The sequence below is a fragment of the Nannobrachium achirus genome (genome assembly GCF_963921795.1).
Source record: "Nannobrachium achirus genome assembly, chromosome: 1".
In the NCBI taxonomy this organism is placed as follows: domain Eukaryota; kingdom Metazoa; phylum Chordata; class Actinopteri; order Myctophiformes; family Myctophidae; genus Nannobrachium; species Nannobrachium achirus.
In genome coordinates, this window is record NC_137810.1 from 63965751 (window position 1) to 63974673 (window position 8923).

The window sequence follows — 8923 nt, forward strand, 5'->3', positions numbered from 1 at the left end:
AGCAACTCAGACAACAAAGGATGTTGCTAATTTTGACTGTGCTTGCAGTTAGCCGGGTCTTCCCTGTCTTCAAACTGTATATCTATGTACAGTTAGCAGTGATACTGATGTGTCATGTGTGTACAGGGCCGTCAGACAGCATTATATACAGTCAATCAACAATGAATATAATTAACAATATACAATTATGGGCAGTGAAACTTAAGAGCAGTTAACCTAAGCGGGCAACTATCGTGATGCTTTAGCGTGCATACCAGTAGTCCAGGGAAGACAGGGCTCGTTAATCCAAGAACATGATGGAGAGAAGACATACTGTATGCTACAATTTACTGACCGTCCATTACAACTTTTTTAACACCAAATTGGCCACATTTTCAAATATCACGTAAGACAGAGGCAAGCATTGTGACAATTGCCGATGTGTTGGAGTGGTGTTGAACGGTAAAAAGAAAAGAAAAGTGTGATTCATTTCAATGCAAGATGACAATGTTGAATAGCATAATAGGCCTATAGCTCTAAAGTCTGGTAAAGTTGAGTGTCTTTCAATTTCAAATGATTGGCCACCACAGGGCATTATGACTAATGACTAATTGACTACACAGGTTTAGTGATGCGCCCATACGGTTGGAAACTTTGTCTTTCTGCATCCATTTTATGCCCATATATGGAGATCTCTGTATCTGTTTGTCTGTGTCCCTTTATGCCCATTATGGAGATCTCTGTATCTGTCTGTGCCTCCGACTGTGTTGCAGACACAGTGCCGGTTCCCCCTTTAATGCAAACCCCAATATACCTGTTGTCATAGTTTTATGCCCATATATGGAGATCTCTGTATCTGTTTGTCTGTGTTCATTGTATGCCCATACAGTATATGGATATCTCTGTATCTGTCTGTCTTCATCTTGAGCAGTATACGCAGCCTGTTTGCTTTGCCACCCGTGGGGAATGATGCCCCTCCGGTTGTTAGGCAATAGCCATCATACCCGTGGTTCGGTTACGTCATACTGATGACATTCAATACGTAACCATGGCATTTTTTGTTGACTCATGTGGCGTACGTGATGTCAGAGCCATTTATGAAGTGATGTCACAATGAGTCAGCGATTGCGCCGATTTCCTCCAGAACAGCCTGATGTCAACAATCAGTCGCGCATAAGGAGATTCCGAACGTTTCGCGCCGCTACTGCACTCTGTGCCACAGGCGGGGAACGCGCGTGCCGAATCTGAAGCCGGTGGGACGAACGGTTCTCGAGATACGCGGATTAAAGAAAGACAGACACGCAGACACGCAGAGACTTCTCGCATTTATAGATAGATAATAACCAGCACAGATAGAAAAAGAGACATTCATGGATTTATATTTAACACTAACTTTTATTTCTCCCCTGGACCCAGGGCATGGCAGCTGCATACCCCTGCCATACCCAATTGACGCCCCAGGTTTAGTGATAAGGCCGTCTGCGCCACAGGTGGAAACTTTACGCACGCCCCTGGCACGGACACAGGAGTGCTCCTGACCTGGGGAGAGAGCACAGAGCATTGTCTAATGGAATGCAGTCACATAAGCCCATTTTCCATACCAGTTTTTAGCCCGACACTACACAACACGGCACGACACCGCACCGCACCGCACCGCACTGCATTTTTATATGTAGGTTTTCCACTACAGTACCCCCCCCTCCCTCCTCTCCTCCTCCCCTCCTCCCCTCTGCTCCCGAAAGAAGGCTTTTTTTGTGACGCACCCTTTTAAAGCTGGCTTTTTGACGCGGTATATAAATAGGCCTGGACATTATTATTACAGACAGCCAGAAGCTAGATACTCTGTTTCTTCTAAACGTCCTATTCCTGCACTGCACGTCTGGTGTGGCGTGTGTGTGTATGTGTGTGTGTGAGCATCTCTCCTCCTCCTCTCTCACTGTGAACAGCAACGCGAAACTATTAACTTTGGCACAGTTTGTCAGTTTTTCAAGTTCTGTGAGTTGCAAAGCGTCTGTAAAAGGTGTGGATCAATAACCTTGACACCTTAGAACCCAATGGCTTAAATGAAGAACTAAGCTTATCATGCTTTTTATCTGATTGTAGAAGCTACAAGCAGATCAATACCCAGGTTCCAAAACAGTCCTGGAGTGACGTCATCGTATGGCACTTGAAAAATGAGACTGAGAAATTTTGGGCAGGCGGAGCTAGGCTCACAGCGCGTTCGTTTCAATTGAACGGTGCCGGCGGCGTTCAAAGGAGGTGAATTTGAGTGCTAATAGTGGGCTTTTGGGCTCTATTTGCTTTTTAGGCAGCCCCTCCTCCTAATCAAGCTAATTAGCTATTTGACTATTGGCTATTTGGGGGACACGTGGTTTGACTGGGCAAGTAGGCTACTCCTGCCCTCTGAGTAGCTGAGGGTTTTACACTGAGATGGATGCAAAACATGTGACATTTTTCTTTGTTCCTGGGACTTTATCATTTTTTTCTTGTTGTAATGTTTATGTTATTACCATTAACTCATTGAGTGCCAGCGCCCTCTAGGGGCCAAAGAATGCCAGCGCATCTCTCATAGGCGAGCGCTTTAGCTTCCAGGACCTAACCTTCCAGGACCTCACGTGCTCACGTTCATGCACGGCATGGAAATGTCCCGGATGAAGATGCTAACAGAATGGCTATTCCCAATCCAGAGATACAAGCCTCCAAAGATGCGGTCTTTCATTGGATTAGGCGGAGATTGGCGATTTCGTTCGCAAATAACGTCCGGCCGGGACGTTGTTAGCTTTCGGCTAGTAGCTACAAAAATCAAGCCAGGCTTCAGAAGGCCTCTTATCATTTTAATCCATTTCATTAAATATCCCGGACTAGTTCGGGATAGGCACCCTGGAATACGTCGCGCCGCCTACAATGAACATTGGGTGAACATTGGGGGGGTCTAAACTTTATTTTAAACCATTTTCAATGGAATATATCGTCGGACAGAGTAGAATGGCTTGCTGGCTAGCGGCTAGCGAGCCGGGACCACCCACGTTGCTCCAAGCAGCTCGGGGTAAGTAAAATAGCAAATAAAAAATTGTTTTTGATCCCGAATATCCCGAACTAGTTCGGGATAGGCACTGTATTTAACTGCTGTTTTTTTGTGTGTTACAAAAACATGGATGCGAAACGTGTGACAATTGGCTTTGTCTAGGTCTTTCTCTGTAGCCTATTCTTCCGCCTGCTACGGTCCATCCATTTCCTCCTTGAGATCATATAGGCTGCACGCAACTGTTACTTCATCACATCTTTTTGAAAGGTTTAGTTAGTTACCCTGTATTTGTATTTAGGATACAAACCATACATTAGGCACTTAAGCCTACATTTCAGCAACAAGTTAATGATTTAAACCTTAGTCCAGGGCTCCACTGGCGGCGTCGCGTTGCTCTGCGTCTTGACGGCGTCATTGACGCAGACACGTTGCCGTCCGACTGGCTCCACTGAACGTGAATGTTGATATTTCAGTCAAAGATCATAGGATATTCGCATTATCAACTGTAGTGTTATATATGCCTAATTATAATGATTTATGCTGTGTAGTGCCGGAAAAAACTAGCAGATCTACAAGCTCACAACACTTTGCTTGCATGAATCTGTCATCACGCAGTTTTGTGACTGTCTGTGAGCTTGTAGATTGGCTATTTTCGGTGCACCAGCGCAGCCACGATAATGTGTAAAAATCTGTCTTTAGTGTTCAGACTCAGTCACTCACTGCTGGCCTTTTTTTAGGAGGAAGAATTGAGAAAGTTGTTTCCTAGCCTGTTGTGATTAGCCTATACATACTTTTATCAAGTGGGAAGACCAATGTAATTACATAAAAAATATGCTAGGAATTTTGGGACATCTAGTCACCCTTGTGAATGACGTGAATGGATATCCAACAGCGGAAAGGCACATATTTACGTTTAAATATGCAATGAAATTACATTTAATCATAATTTATACATGACTGGACGTTGTGGACGCCGTCAGAAAATTGAACCGGGGCAATTTTTGAGTTTGGACGGCGTCACCTGAGCGTCCGACGTTGCCGTTGCCGTCAGCAGTGGCTCCCTTCATTGATTAAAACGGGAGTGTTACTGGCCAATGACTGGATCATCATGATGACATTGCAATAAATACCAGCGGTGGCAAGTAACAACACAACTCCATTCAACTACAATGCTGTTACCTCTTCACAGCACTTGCACTTATCACACTTGCCATTTGGGTATAGTCTACTTTCCTTTTCTTTCTCATACTAAACAAATCAACAACTACAATCAGATTAATAATGACTGATTAAACATTTCTAGTTATAGACGGTCCCTGAGGCATTCTTCCCTGTACCCTGTATGTTCTGTTTGCATTATATATTTTTAAAATGTTTTTATTGGCTTAACACTGTTGGCCCCTATGTATGTACTACTACTTACACTGTTTGTATTTCGACTCTGTATGTTTAAAAGATCATCATTATGCCTGAGACTGAAATGCAGCACCTGGTAACAGAGAGCCAACAACCATTGGTTTATTGAGAGCTACGCCCTCGCCTGTCTCTGTTTAAATGCACCTCCTTGTTTGCCGCTCCTCATGACTCTGATAAAGATGCACTAGCATCGAAACGTTAGTCAACTATTTTATACTGGCACCTGAATAAAAGGTTAGAACCGTCTGAGCTGATCCAGTGTCTCTCTCTTCTGCATACATCAGTCCCTGCTCCTGTGATGCACCAGACTAGCCGTGTAGGCTGAGGCGCACTGTAGATCCCCTTTGTTCTCGTCTGTAAAAGGTATGTAGGCATTTTATTTTGTTCAAAATGAATTGAAAACAGCATGTTCGTGTGGTTGGTTGGTGCATAGCCTTCGTTCGTCTTTGACTTTGAGAGGGGGTCGTCCCGTGCGTAGCTCTACACCGACGCTCTGACAGGCGGCTGACTAAAAGACTAGACCAGGATTTCTCTACCCCTACGAGGGCTCAACTTCAGTCAAAATAAACAAAACTACTTCGCTACCCACCAAACCAAAGGTCGTTTTTCGTTGTTGAAAGTCTATTCTCTGCGGTGGGAAACCTCTCAGCCCCCCACCCACTGTAAATTACATTATTTTTGTCATGAAATAAAACGCATCTGACTCGACCGCTGCTTATTTCCGTGTTTGTGTCTGCGGTGGCCGCTGGGTGGCTCGAGGTGGGTGCATTTTATTTCATGACAAAATAATGTATTTTAAAGAGTGGGTGGGGTGCAGAGAGGTTTCCCACCGCGGAGAATAGACTTTCAACAACGCAAAACTAGCTTTGGTTAGGTGAGTAGCTAAGTAGTTTAGTTTATTTTGACTTTAGTTGAGCCCTCGCAGGGGTACAGAAATCCCAGTCTAATCTTTTAGTCAGCCGCCTGTCAGAGCGGTCGTGCGTAACGCCTCCGGCAACTTCTTTAATCTTAATTTCAGTGGTGTAAAGTAGAGGATGACATTTGACAGGAATTCCTGTGGGTCCCGTGGGATTCCCGCAGGACAGGAGTCAAATTGGTATTAATGCCAGGATCGGGACGGGACAGGAATGAAAATCAACAAGGGTGGGCAGGAGCGGGAATCATCCCAGACCAGTTCATCAAATCGCAGAAATAAATTGCACAGGAAAGTGAGGTCTTTGAACTGCGAACATTATAAAATTATACATTATATAATAATAAACATGATATCAAATATAATATGGATCAAAATAGAAAAACATCTGCGAGATTTTATTTTTTTATTTTGTTTCGGGAGCGGGATGTGAACGGGAGTGATTTTGACCAGGAGCGGGATGGGACCAGGAGTCATTGTACAGGAGTGGGACAGGACGGGATTTATTTTTTTACTCTGGCCCAGGATTGGGATGGGACAGGATTTTTTCTGCGGGAGTGGGACGGGACAGGAGTGAAAATCCACTCCTGTGTCATCCTCTAGTGTAAAGTACTGTACTCAATGCTGTATAGGCGAATACCAGAAAACTCGCCCTAAAACAAACTCGACCCAAACCCGTTTCCCAGCGGGTCTGTGGCCTTAAGCAGGGTTGCAGATGCAGATTAGACTAAAATCAAATCTGTGCTTCTGGGGGTCCCTGGAACAAAAATGTTTGCGATAGGGGTCCATCCGTGGAACAAAATATTTTGAGATGGGGGTCCACGGCCAAAAACACATTTTGGGGGTCCTTAACCACTGATTGGCACATTCTACAAATGTCTTCTAAATCATAACAATTTTCTAAAAAAAAAAAAAAAAAGAAAAACTTACAGTATGTTGCCATCAGTGTTTCTCAAACTTTGTCATGTGAAGGACCCCCAGAATGATATGTATTTGGCCACGGACCCCCATCACAAAATATTTTGTTCCAGGGACCCCCAGAAGCAAATATTTGATTTAAGTCTATTCTGCCCGTTGGGAAACAAGTTTGGGTCGAGTTTGTTTTAGGGCGAGTTTTCCGGTTACCCTGTAGGCTACTTAGGGTGACCAGATGTCCCCCTTTGCGTGGGACAGTCCCACATTTCCATGACTTTTCAGGCGTCCCACAAATTGAGACTCTGTCCCACATTGAAACCGGCACGCAGGCTCCAGTAATAATCAATGCGCAGGTGTTGATAGGTGAGCAAGCTAGACACGTACAGCATTGCTCTCTCACGTGAATGAATTATAGGGTTGGGTATCCTCCTAATAATTGGCGTTCCATTGTAAATCTCTCTCATTGTCTCTTTCCCTGCAAGATGTTTTTAAGCCTGTTAAAATATCATGAGAAAAATATCCCCTAGGCTACAGCAGGTTACTAACAAAACGATAGGCAGTATCAAATGACCTCAAAGCATTTAATAGCAAGCAACTTAAGTAGCCTAAGTTGCTATTAAACCCCCCGCCTGCCCGAGTGCCCGTCCCACATTGTCCCACACAAACAATACTTCTGTCCCTCGAATAACCAGTTTGGATCTGGTCACCCTAAGGCTACTTAAGTACAGTTTTGATGTAAGCCTACTTTTACTTAATACTGAAGTATTTCCAATTGTACGTTTTACTTTTACTCCATAGTCAATAAATATTGTAGGCCTAATACCATTACAAAAACGTTACTTAGTAGTTACTTTGTAGATTTTGATTATTAGGCTATTAGAAAACATACATTAACACATACCCTGCCATTTAACAATACCTTCGTACTCTCATATGCCCCTGTCTCCATAGACTTCCATGTAATTCATAGTGCACGGATCATTCACACCCATGCCTAGATAATGCACCACGTGTGTCCACATTGCTCACAGCTTTCAAACAAAAATATCCGAATGGAAATCCGTTCAGGCATTCATTAGATAGCAGCCATTATGTTTTCCTAAAATGTAAACAAAGATGGCTGCCATGTTTGAAAGATGGGGTTGCTATGGGGGTTAAACATGCAATTTCGCGATTGCTATCATGCCTACTACATTTTATTTTTATTTTTTTTCAAAAACGGGAAATTCTCAGGACTATCGGGCCTGGCAGGGAAAGACATTGAAATAATCTCGGGACTATCGGGCCTGGCATGCAATGACCACTTCAGCCCTACAACTTTGGCTATTTGAAAATAGCCTATCGAAAATAGCCAATCTAGTTCTGCTATTTTCATCCGTTTTTAGCCCAAGGAATGTTTTTCATGCAAAACAAAGGCTTGCATTGGATTCAGAATCATTAAAAACCCCTAGTTTCACCCCTCACATGCTACTTAAAGCAAGATTTTCTGGGGGTATTTTCTTCCTTTACAGTATAGTGAATGAGCAAAACTTTCAGCAGCTGCCAAAAATTCCCCTACGGATTTTGCAAATGGAATCATGGATTTTCTGATTTGTTATACTCGGAAGTTTCCAAAAATATATAGTTTTCAAAATCCCCTGAAAATTTGAACGAACCTTTCATGTTTGGACTTATTAAACTGGACTAGCCTATGCCTTCTTATACTTTTGGTACTTTGTACATTTTGATCCCAATACTTTTGTAATTTTACTCAAGTCGGCCTACATTTTGAATTCCTGACTTGTACTTGTAACAGAGTATTTCTGTATGGCTGTATTGATACTTTAAAAATGTAAGTACTTCTTCCACCACTGCTTAATTCAGTAGGCCTTCATCATTCATATGCATCAGCTACATATTTCGGCAGGAGCATACAGTCTCCAAGAGCTTTGACTGTACAAAAGGTTAAAGGACAACTTTGTTTGTTTTTTTTACAACAAGGGTTCATATTTTAGATTGTAATTAGAGAAAAGAAAATATGAGTGTTAAAATGTTTCCATTTACTGCTCTATATTGTTTTAGTGATTTTAGTATTGTGATTTCAGTGGGTGGAGGCATGCGAACAAGTGGCTAAATATGTCTTTTTAGACACAATAAGCCGGCAGTTTCTTTGTTACTATTTAGACCAGACCTCATAAGTCACATCTGCCCATGAAAGATTGTGCTGCATCTTGGGAATGGGCTTATTGTGTCTAAAAATACACTTGCATGCAATGCAAATCAAAATCATTAAAATCACTAAAACGATAGAAAGAAGTAAATGAAAACATTTTAACACTCATCTTTTCTTTTCTCTAATGACTATCTAAAATATGAACCCTTGTTGTAAAAAAACAAAGTTGTCCTTTAAGCACCTAAATAATAGCAAAAGCGAACTGCCCTGGCTGGCTTCCATTATGAGATAAGCTTGCTTATTGCACTCATAGCTTACTGTGCATGCCTAGTCACATCTGCTCTGTTTTAATCAATCACAAACGCCATAACCGGTTTTGACATAATGCCAATATCCACCCTTCAATAGCTCTAATGCACAATTTAGCACCATATAGCACCGCAAGTGTCCGAATTTGCCTTTACATAGAGTTTCATCAATACTTAATTATATTTTCTTTTTCACTTCTAAGATAAGCTACACT